Here is a 12786-nt window from a genome sequence, read left to right as displayed (position 1 = left end):
TTCTCAGTGTGTGGGTGCAGAATCAGCATCAGCACTGAGTCCCTCTCAGCTTAATGCTGATTCAAGAGAAAGCCAAAAGCCTTTATGAAGCTTGAAGAGTAAACATGGCCAAGAATCAGAGGGCACATCTTTTAATGCCAGCCATGGCTGGTTTCATCAGTTCAAGGCTAGAGCCAACCTTCACAATGTAAAAGTAAGCGGTGAGACAGCAAGTGCAGATACAGTAGCTGCCCGGGAATTTCCTGAAATGCTCTGAGAATCTTTTTTTTTTCCCCCCACAAGACCAACCTGTACTTTTTTATTTTTATTTTTTAAAAGACAAACTATTAAAGGTAAAATGAATGAAATCACATGAGATCAAGATACAAAGACAGAAATTCAATGTAGAAAAAAAGACCTTGCTGGGAAACAATCAATGGGAAACACGGGAAGCATTTCGTAGACGCACAAAAAGCTCACGCACGTTGTAAACAGGATTAAGCTGCTGTAGGTTCCTCATCACATCAGGGTTTCATTTTGCTCAGCCTGAGATCTCACTCGATTTCAAACTGCCTGTGATCCACTCGGTCTAGAAAAGCTTTCCGTTCAATGTACCCCTCCTTCCCTCGATTGTGGATGGCTAGTGCTTCGCCAATGCCCTCTTCCTCCTTGAAGCCCTCCCAGTCCAGCTCGGACTTCTCTAGGGTGCTCATCTTCTGCTTCTTGGCTCCTATTTTCCCCAAAAGGCTGCTCGTGCCCCTTGATCTTTTTTAACCCTGACCCGGCAGGAAGTGACGGCAGAGCTGAAGGGACATCATTAGCCTGGGGTTTTTTTCTTTCTCATTTTGCTTGAAGAAGGATTTGGCTTTTTTTAATGTAGCATCCACTTGCTTAGCCACCCTGACTTCTTCACCAGCAAAATCAAACACCTTGGTGATTTTAACTTTTTCTGTGTCTTTAGGTTTCTCTAGCTCTTCTGCTCTGACCAACAATTTACTTGAACTTGTCTCTTCAGCCTCCTCTCCTCTTTTAACTTGTGTACACGGAGGCACTTTTGATTTTAGTCTTACGTCATTGAGGAAGCTGGCCCAAAGTTCATCTTCCTTCTTTTTCCTTGCATCCTCTGACTCAATGCCTTTTTCTTGCTCTGCAGCTGCATCTTCCCCCTCGCTACTACTTCCTCCAGATTCCTCGTTGGCGTCCCCCTCATCCTCTTCTAATGAGAGGCCGCCTTGTTTTCTCTTCCTGGCCGGAATGCTCTGAGCCTTTCTTTTTCTCCCTTTGGTTTTCTGTGTCTGCTCTTCACCATCCACTTCATCTTCCTTCACTAATTCAGTTACATCATCTTCACTATACTCTCCACCCGATGGCACGCAGTCTTCGTCCTCCTCCGAGGTGGAGAAGTCTTCAGAATCGAATTCCTCCATGTCGCTGCCACGCGGGGCGGACGGAGCCGCAGCAGCTAACCCCGAAGGCAAAGCTCTAGGGAGAAACCATAGACAGAGATGCGGCAGGGTCGGCGGCAGCTGGGGCAGCCCCCACAGCGTGCTCTCAGAAATTACTGATGAAGGCGCGTATTTACCCGAGCAGATTTTTAATGTAGATGAGGCAGGACTGTACTGGAAGAGGATGCCAGACCAAAGTTACATCAGGAAGGAGGAAAAGCTGATGCCAGGCTATAAAGCAGCAAAGGATAGGCTAACTGTTGTTTGGTGGCAATGTTTCCGGTGATATGAAGCTGAAGCCCCTCTTAGTTTATCATTCAGAGAAACCAAGAGCCCTTCAAAACATAGCCAAGGGCTCTCTCCCAGTTGTGTGGAAGAGTAACCCCAAAGTCTGGGTTACACAGGCCGTTTTCCAGGACTGGTTTTTCCACCACTTTATCCAGGAGGTGGAGAAATATTGCTTGGAGAAGGACATCCCATTCAACATTCTTTTGCTGCTCGACAATGCTCCAGGCCACCCCCCAATCATGGACGACTTTCATCCCAACATCAAAGTAGTGCATCTGCCACCAAATACTACGTTGCTTATCCAACTTATGGACCAGGGAGTTATAGCGACTTTCAAGAAATATTATTTACATCACATTTCTTGTCAGGCAGCAAAGGTGAGTGATGAATTGGGAACAACCTTGTGACAATTTTGGAAGGACTATAACATCTACAAAGCCATAAAAAACATTGACTTTGCTTGGCATGAGGTTACAGCCGTCACCATGAACAGGGTTTAGAAGAAGCTTTGCCTGCAGTTTATTCACGGTTTTCGTGTATTTGAGAAGGTGGATGAGGAGTCCAAAGAAGTCTTCAGCAACTTAGTGACCCTCAGCAGGAAGCTGGAGATAGATCTGCAAGAGGACGGTTTCATTGAACTCCTTGCTGTGCAACACGAGGAGCTTACTAATGAAGGCCTGGTGGAATTGGAGGCCCAGAAAAAGGACGAAGAGAGACAAGAGGAAGAAGAAGTAACTGAAGAACCGAAGAGTTTCACGATGCAGGAAATGGCAAGGGGATTGTTTTCATCTGAGGAGGCACTGTTAGTTTTTGAGGCACAGGACCCGAACATAAAATGGTACACGAAGGTTGCAGCAGCCATTCAGAATGCAATCCAGTGCTACTGTGTCATCTATGATGAGAAAAAAAGAGCTACTACCCAGACATCACTGGATCATTTTTTCAAGAGGGTAGATAGAATTGAATCCAGCAGGGACCAGAACCTGTGCCATCAACATCAGGCATGAGTGAAATTTCATCTTGCCCTCTGTCTCCTACTGCTGATAATCCTTCACCTCTACCATCTCCCACCTCCTCTCCCTCCTCCAGTCAGTAACTCTTCTTGCCTGTTCACTCGATGCCAGCCCTTGTATGCCAGCTGTTGTACTGTACTACTGTACTTTTCAAGGTACTGTACTGTAAGATGAAAAGTGTTTTCATTATTTTGTTTTTTTTTAATGTATTATTTGTGTGAAAAGTATTATAAATCTATTATAGTACAGTAATATATAGTCAATTGTTTTATTTGGGTACCTAGGCTAAATTTGTTGGGCCTACTAACAAATTGGACTTATGAATGCCCTCTTGGAATGGAACTTGTTCATATGTAGGGGACTTACTGTATTTTTTACATTTTCACATTTTTGTTTGTGTCTGGAGGAGAAAGGGGTAATTTAGTTATTCAATTCTGAATGTTTTGCCAAAATAAAAATTTGGGCTAAAATTATATAATCATACACAATTTTAATATATTATATTATTTTAATATATTTTCACATATATATTATATATAATAAGGAATAAAGTATCCAGCATGTTTAATTATGAAGTCTATATACATATTATAGACATTAGTCACTACTTCACTATACTTGTATGAAAATTTAGAGTTAGCAATTTATATGCACATTAAACTCATCAAATGCTAACGACAGTTTAAATAATATTTAATAGGCATTTCTTTGTAATTCTTTTAATAGTAGCAGTGAATATGATTAAGGTAGTTAAATATTCCCCCTGGGAAATGAATGCCTAAAAATCCACGTACGTCTTTTTGAAGACTTTAAGAAATTAATCGGAGATGTTTGGGTAATGTAGCAATTTCTTTGAAGACATATATTTAGTTAAAGAAATTAGGCAATTCTGTACTTTATCACTTTAGAGTGATGGCTATTCCTTATTATGTGCCTTCAAAGTCTTTTGCTTATAACTCTAGTATAACATTTACTTTGTTTTGCCTTTTATAATAACTACCAAATTAGGAATGAGTCTCCATTCAGACCACAAGTCTTACAGGGTAAGAGTAAATGTATTTGAAGTAGTAACACAATCATTGTTTAATGAATTCATAAGACATCATACGTAATTTTATTTCTCTCAGGATGTTAGGATATTTTAATCCTTAAATTTTACTGCTTACTTATCTCTCAAATTTACCCCCAATATGCTATCTCCATGGATATTGACATTTAAACATTTTCAATTATTTTCTGGATTATTATAATCACCCACTAAATAATCTCTCTGCAGCTGGACCTGCCTTTCTTATACTCTCTTCTACACTGCTGCCAAATTGATCTTTCTAAATGTTAATCTGATCAGATCACTCCCTGCTTGTCCCTACTTTATTAGTCAGGACTGTGATGGGAAATCAGTGTCACACACAAATGGGGCAATGGAGAAGATTTAAATGAAGGGACCGTTTTCAAAGATATGAGCAAGGTCAAAGGAATGGTAAAGACCTCAGGACTCTCAACAAGAGAAAGACACTACCACAAGGCATTCTAAAAGGGAAAAGGGAGAGGGCCTTTACCAAAACCAGGCAAGAGATCTGTAGCTACAGGAAAGGACCTCCAGATGAGATTGTGGCCCTAGGTTGAGGAAAGCAGTTATTGCCACACCCAATTGATTTGGATCAGGTAACCTAGAAGTAGAGCATAAGACAGGTAGTCTTGTGCAAGTGATCTTTGAGGAAGTTCTGAGGTGAAATCTGTAAGGGAGGCAGGAGAGTGAGAAAAGGCAAAAGATGAAATTAAGCAAAAATGTGATTTCAGGAGAGGTTTAGGTTCAATCTAATCCCATAGGACACTTCAGAACATAGATTGTAGCACTTGGGTTGGTCTAAATTTCTGGAAAAACTTGTAAAAGAAGAATTAGTAGGGTGAATTGCAGCCTTCTTTACTTCAATTGATTTTAAATTTGTAAATGATACTTATCATCTCCTTCTCCTTCTCCTTCTAAATTCCTCTTATTCTCACCTAGAACTTCAGATGGCCTCAGTAGCTTGTTTGGTGAGATGATTCAGGCTCTCATCGCTGAGAGACTTGATACCATCATTGCCATACCTTTACCAGGCAATGATTGCTGTACTTGTTCATTTATAATTAGGTTAGGCATGGAAGTACCAAGAAATATCCTGTAGTTAACCTAAGTACTAAACATATTCCTCCATGCTCCTATTAAGTAACAACAACCATATCTCCTTAGGATCATCAGGTTAAAATACCCAAGTTTATACAATTGTGCCAGTATGGTAACTCCTTTCTTTGTTTGCTGGTCAATTTGAAAAACTCTAAGTGATCAGCTGTCAGCCATGGCTTAAGTTTAGTGAGACTTTTGCAGTGTCTTTGAGTGAAAGCATCCCTCTTCTGGGAAATAGGACCTCTAGGTCCACAGGGTCTTAAGTTGAGCAAATGGAAAACACAAATTCTCTCAGTCGGGCCCTGGAGTGACTGTGAAGTGAAGTCACGCCTTCCTCCATCTCTTGGTTTCTGAACTCATTGAATAATACGGGACATAGCACCATATATGGCCATTGGTTTAGGATAAAGGTACTGCTTTCTGAAGGATAGTGTCCCCATTAAGGGGTATCATCTCCAAACTGATATTGCAGATGTGCCTTAAATGGGCATTTCCATGCTCTGTCAGGTCAGCAGCCTCCAAATGATTCAATATATGGTAACATCAGAGGATTTATTTGCCATGTTCCCATCATCATGCTTCTTTTGCCATTAAAAGGGTCTCTTGGTCTGAGGAGACAATATGTGGGATCCCATTTTATACATCACTCTGTGAGCCCTTGCATATTATGCTGACTGAGATACTGCTGTTAAAGAAAAAAGGTAAACACGTATTTGGAATATGTGTCACTCTGCTCAAGACAAATTATTGCCCTTGTCAGGATAAGAGGGGCACAGTGTTATCAAATTACCATCAAGTGTCTGTTTGGTTTCATCAAAGTATGGTATCATATCAGGGATTCAGCATTAGAATCTGTTTCTGGATAGGATGGACATTTAGCTGGGGCATTAGCTAGATCAACTTCAGTGAGAAGGGAACCCATGTTATTCAGTCCAGAGGTAGTCTCCATCTCTGTCATCAGGGCTACTCCATTCATGAGTCTATTCAGCAAGCATAGAAGTTGGTTTATAATCTATTGGACCAGTCATCCTCCATACCTGGTTAACATATGGTAAATTCCTCTTATTTTGTGTCCATTCCCATATGTCCACTCACATTCTACTTCCTTAGACATCCTTGTCCCTAAACTGCCAATTTTGTTCCTTACATGCCTCCAGCCAATTGACCAAGTCATTCACCACTGCCTATGCATTCCTGTATATCTTTGTTTTGAGTCACATGTCTCTCAGCAAAATTGGGTGATGAATAATACTGACCAAAGCCCTCTCTACTGTTTGAATTTTCTCATCACTACTGTCTTTCAAGCCTTCCTCTGAGTGGGCTGTACTGTAACAGCAGCCCATTTGGGGCCCAAACTAAAACACTAGGCTGAACTATCCATGGACCAAGTCTGGGTTATTTTCTTCTTCTCCTAAGCTGGTCATAAAGAATCACCCCATGAGACCACAGTTGTGAGCTGTGTGAGTGGTATGTTTTGAGACTGTGCTGGGTGACGTGGAAGTCTGAGACACTTATGTTTCCAGCTCACTTATGCCCTTTGGAACTGCTTAAGGCTGATCTAAGATGTAACCCTTCCATTTTTATAAATAATTGCTGCTTGGGCTGCTAAAGTTTATGAGTTGGTGGGTTTGACAGCCACCAGCAGTGAGCAGTTTTGGTGTCACAGCTACTTGATGTTCCTTGGCCAGATATTTATTCTGCCTGTGATCCTGACTATCAAGGAGAAGTTGGGCTACTACTCCACAGTGGAGGTAAGGAAAAGTATGTCTGAAATACAGGAGATCCGTTAGGGCATCTCTTAGTATTAACATGCCCTGTGATTAAGGTCAATGGAAAAGCACAACAACATAATCCAGGAAGAACTACCAGATCCTTTGGAAATGAAGGTTTGGGTCACACTGCCACATAAAGAACCATAACCAGCTGAGGTATTTGCTGAAGGCAAAGGAAATACAAAATGGGTAGTCGAAGAAGTTATTTATAAATACCAGTTGTGACCATGTGACTAGCATCAGAAATAATGACTATAACGATCATGAGTATTTCCTCCTAATTTGTTATGAATAAGTTTTGTGTGTATTTATACATATATTAAGCAAATAGCCTTGTTTTCTTTCCTCTCATATTTCCTTACCATATAACAAAAGATTTATTGACTTTCTATCAGCATTTAAGTATTGTTAATTTTAAATCATAGTATTTAAGTTATGGGATAGCAGGAGAAGAGTAAACATCGCTCAAGGATTTTACTTCCTCCTCTGGAGAAAAGATTAGTGCATTTTCAGTTGTATGCAGGATAGCTGTATCATGTAAGGTGCTATTATGACTTTGTTATTATCTTTATTTGGAGATTAGGTATGGTTTAAGAAGATATGTATAGGGCAGGAGACCAAGATGGCGGAATAAGAGGATGCAGAGTTAACCTCCTCCAACGAACACATCAAAAATACATCTACATGTGGAGCAATTCTCACTGAAACAAACTGGAGACTATCAGAAAGACTTTTACACATCCAAGGCTGTAAGAAAGATCCACACAGAATCAGGTAGGAAGGGAAGAAAAGTGATCATGTCAGGACCTTTGCCCCTAGTAGGGGACACAGAAGAGAAGGAGGATGACACAGGCTCAGAGATCCTACCTGGGGAATGAGCAGTTTGAACCACATAGGTCAGAGACCCGGAGCCTGAGTCCCCTTATCTGGTTTGAAAACCAGTGGACTGACATGTGGACTGTAAGAAGTCTAGACTCCACTCATGAGGACTGCACACACACTTGATTACTCCAGAAACAGACTGGGGGGAGCAGATTAAAACTGCCCAGGACTCTAGCTGGTTTCCTGCAACCATCCCAGCGTGCACCCCAGCCCAGGACTAGAACCCTCTCCAACCCCTCTTGCTCCTCAGTGCAGCTCCACACTAGGGTAAAGGCTGCCACAGCTGAGGAGAGAATGCAGTTGAGGGGGACAAAGCCGGTTTGGACTCAGCACAGCACCTGAGTGGGGCAAGGGCAACCATTACTGGTGCTCATGAAGGCAGCAGATCAGGATTGGTCTGGAACTCTAACTGGTGTGCTGGGACCACTGCAATGCACACCCTGGCCCACACCAGGTGTCCACTCCAGCCCCTCTTGCTCCAGCGCTGCTCACCTCTGGGGTGAGGGTGCTGGTGCTGGGAGCTGAAAGAGAACACACTTAGTGGGAACAGAAACAGCTCAGACCGGATCCTCAGGGCTTCTACTCCAGCAACTTGGGACCCAATCCCACCCCCAATAAGGTAGTGTTGACACTAAGCAGAAGAGAAGTCCTAGCTCCTACCTGGTTCTGGCTCTAGACTCTCCAGTCCCACCTTCCACCAAGGTCATAGCTGGTAGCACACCTTGAGGGAAGGAAGAAGGAAATAATAAAGATTAGAGAGAAAATAAATGAAATACTGACCCCAAAAAAAGCAATAAAAATGATCAGTGAAACCAAGATCTAGTTTTTTGAAAAGATAAACAAAATTGGTAAGCTTTTAGCCAGGCTTATCAAGAAATAAAGAGAGCGGATGCAAATAAATAGAATAAGAAATGAAAAAGTAGAAATAACAGCCAATATTAAAGAGATGCATAAAGTCATAAGAGACTATGAAAAGTTATATACCAATAAATTGGACAACCTAGAAGAAATGGATAAATTTGTAGAAACATACAATCTTCCAAGACTGAACCAGGAAGAAATAGACAATCAGAACAGACTGATTGGTAGTAGTGAAACTGAATTTAGAATAAAAAAAAAAAATGTCCCAGCAAACCAAAGGTCAGAATCTGATGGCTTCACAGGTGAATTCTACCAAACATATAAGGAAAAGCTAACATGTCAAACTATTCCAAAAAATTGAAGAGGACAGAATGCTTGCAAATTCATTCTACAAATCTACCATTACCCTGATACCAAAACCAGACAAAGACACCACAAAAAAAAGCAAATTACAGACCAATATCTCCAATGAATATAGATGTAAAAATCCTCAGAAAAATTAACAAATAGAATTCAAAAATATATTAAAAAGATCATATACCATGATCAAATGGGATTTATTAGGGATGCAAGGATGGTTCAAGATCCACAGATCGATCAGTCATACACCATGTTATCAAAAGGAAGGATAAAAATTATATGACCATTTCAATAGTTGCAAAAAGAAATCATTTGATAAAATTCTACATCCATTCATGACAAAAACTCTAGTCAAAATGGGTATAGAGAGAACATATCTCAACATAAGAAAGGGCATTTATGACAAATCCACCGCTAACATCATACAGTTAGTGAAAAGCTGAGAGCTTTTCCTCTAAAATCAGGAACAAGACAAGGATGCCCATTCTTGCCACTTCCATTAACATAGCACTGAAAGTCCTAGCCACAGCAGTTAAACAAGAAAAAGAAATAAAATGCATCCAAAATGGAAGGGAAGAAGCAATGCTGTCACTATTTGCAGATAACATAATACTCTGTATAGAAAACCCTGAAGTCTCCACAAAAAAAATATTAGAACTAATAAATGAATTCTGTAAAATTGTAGGATACAAAATTAATACATGTAAATCTGTTGCTTTTCTATACACTAATAATGAACTACCAGAAAAAGAAGAAATAAAACAATCCTGTTTAAAATTGCATCGAATAAAATAACTAGAAAGAAACTTAACCAAGGAGGTGAAAGACCTATACTCTGAAAACTATAAAACAGTGATGAAGGAAATTGAAGATGATACAAAAGGAAAGATATCCTGTGCTCTTGGATTAGAAGAATTAATACTGATAAAATGTCCATACTACGCAAAGCAAACTACATATTTAATGCAATCCCTATCAAAATATCCATGACACTTCACAGAACTAGAACAAATAATCCTAAAATTTATATGGAACCACAAAAGACCCCAAATCGCCAAAGCCATCTTAAGAAAAAAAGAACAAAGCTGAAGGTATCATATGCCCTGATTTCAGACTATACTGCAAAGCTACAGTAATCAAAACAGTATGGTACTAGCACAAAAACAGACACATAGATCAATGGAACAGAATAGAGAGCCCAGAAATAAACACATGCACTTATGGTCAATTAATCTATGGCAAAGGAGGTAAGAATATACAATGGGAAAAGACAGTGTCTTCAATAAGAAGTGCTGAGAAATCTGGACAGCCACATGTAAAAGAATGCAATTAGAATATTTTCTCACACCACATACAAAAGTAAAATCAAAATGGATTAAAGATCTAAATGTAAGACTATAAATCATAAAACTCCTAGAAGAAAACATAGGCAGAACACTCTTTGACATAAATCATAGCAATGTTTTTTTTTTAATCTGTTCCTAAGGCAAAAGAAATAAAGGAAAAATAAACAAATGGGACCTAATTAAACTTAAAAGTTTTTGCACAGCAAGGAAAATCATCAGCAAAATGAAAAGAAAACCTACAAAATGGAGAAAATATTTGCAAATGTTATAACTGATAAAGGGTTAGTATCCAAGATATATAAACAGCTCATACAAGTCTATGAAAAAAACAAACAACTCAATTTAAAAATGGGGAAAAATACCTGAATAGACATTTTTTTCCAAAGAAGACATACAGATGGTCAACATGAACAAGAAAAAATGCTCAACATTGCTAATCATCAGAGAAATGCAAATCAAAACCACAGTGAGACATCACATCACACCTTTCAGAATGGTTCTCATCAGAAAGACTACAAATTACAAATGTTGGTGAGGATATGAAGAAAAGGAAACCCTTGTACACTGTTGATGGGAATGTATATTGGTGCAGCCATTATGGAAAACAGAATGGAGGTTCCTCAAAAAACTAAAAATAAAACTAGCATATAACCCGGCAATTCCATTTCTGGGTATGTACCCCAAGAAAACAGAAACACTAATTCGAAGCACCTCAATGTTCATAACAGCACTATTTGCAATAGCCAAGATATAGAAACAACCTAAGGTCCATCAACAGATGAATGGATAAAGAAGTTGTGGTATATACACATATATCACAATGGAATATATATATATACAAATGGAATATTACCCACACAAAAAAATGAAATTTTGCCAATTTCAACAACGTGGATGGACCTGGAGGGTATTATGCTTAGTGAAATAAGTCAGATAGAGAAAGATAAATACTGTATCATTTATATGTAAAATCTAAAAAAAATAAAGCATATGAATGAATATAACAAAAGAGAAACAGACTCACAGATATAGAGAACAATGTAGTGGTTACCAGTGGGAAGAGGGAAAGAGGGAGGGGCAAGTTAAGGGCGGGGGATTAAGAGGTACAAGCTACCATGTGTAAAATAAATAAACTATAAAGTATATTGTGTAGAACAGAGAATATAGCCAGTATTTTATAATAACTTTAAATGGAGTATAATCTAAAAAAGCATTGGATCACCATGTTGTACACCAGAAATTAATATAATATCTAAGTAAACTATACTTCGATAAAAATATAAAATAAAATTAAACATATGTTTAGATGCCAAGTTGACAAAAGGCAGACTTGTGATGGTTAATTTTATGTGTCAACTTGACTGGGCTAAGAGATGCCCAGATATCTGTAAAACATTATTTATGTGTGTGTCTGTGAGGGTGTCTCTGAAGAAATTAGCATTTGAATCAGTAAATTGAGTAAAGAAGATCTCCCTTACCAATGCAGGCTGGCATCATCCAAAACACTTAGGGCCTAAATAGCGCAGAAAGGCAAAAGAAGGGTAAATTTTCTTTCTGCTTGAGCTAAGATATCCATCTTCTTCTGTCCTCAGACATTGGTGCTCCTAGTTTTCTGGTCTTTGGCATTGGACTGAATTATACTACCAGGTTTTCTGGGTCTCCAACTTGCAGATGGCAGATTGGAGGACTTCCTAGCTTCCATAATCAAGGCCAAGTCCTATCATAAATACACATATATATAATTTTATCTATACTTATAAAATATATTTTGTGTATTATTGGTCTGTTTCTCCAAAGAACCTGAACTAATACACCATGCCGAGCAGCGTTCCAGCAGCTGCATTTTGAATGATGTTCTCTGCAGCAGATGGCATGCTCTTGCTCCAAAATCTCAGTTGCCTGTTTGAAACTCTTCTGTTGGGGCTTGCCAGAGACTCCATGAATATCTTCATCTCCTACAAATAACTCATGCACCATTATAGGATCTTCCGGGTTACATGATCCAAGTGGTAGGACTACTTGTACTATGGCCTCTATGTGTCCTTTCTTGCCCAGGGTCCCTACTGAAGCCTGGAAGCTTTCCACATCACTTGCTAAATCATTCAGTGCAGTGTGATGTTTGCTCCACATTGCTTCTTATTTAATGGTAGAATGCACAAGGTAAAATAATTTCCCCTTTGCCTTGGACCAGGGCCCCAGACCATTGACTCCCTAAAAGGATCACAGATGTGACAAGCCACTGGATCTCTGGCTTATCTTTCCTACTCTCTGAAGCTTGTGTGTCTTATCATGGCATCCAGAGTCACCTAGGCTGTGAATTCAGCTTTCTCTGAAGTTCTGCTATTCTCAATATCAAGTCCTTTGCCTATTCAGCAGCTCAGTATGCCTTTCAGTTGCAGTTGATAAGGATCTCTTTAAAGACTGCCAAGGAAGGCCTCTGACTTTCACACTTACCTTTAATAGATGATTAGTTATTTTCTCTCCAGAATGCACCAGCAGGCACTCACCAGTAGTCACCCAATTCCATATTCCTTAATTTTATTATTTTCCCTCTATCTCTCAAATGTCAGAGACCCTGTAAAAGCTAGTGCACTTCCATCAACTTAGCAATTGTACTACTATGACATCCAAGGAACTATCAACACACTGCTTGTCATTAGGGACAGGGTCTTC

At 39.4% G+C, this 12786-nt stretch overlaps 1 pseudogene; it reads right to left on the bottom strand.

The window, feature by feature from the left end:
- Window positions 1–469: 469 nt before the first annotated feature.
- On the bottom strand, window positions 470–1406 carry LOC137765679 (craniofacial development protein 1-like; annotated as a pseudogene).
- Window positions 1407–12786: the final 11380 nt, after the last annotated feature.

The sequence above is a fragment of the Eschrichtius robustus genome, chromosome 6 (assembly GCF_028021215.1).
Source record: "Eschrichtius robustus isolate mEscRob2 chromosome 6, mEscRob2.pri, whole genome shotgun sequence".
Lineage (NCBI taxonomy): Eukaryota > Metazoa > Chordata > Mammalia > Artiodactyla > Eschrichtiidae > Eschrichtius > Eschrichtius robustus.
Note: the sequence above shows the minus strand (reverse complement) of the source record. Positions and strands in the feature narration are given on the sequence as shown.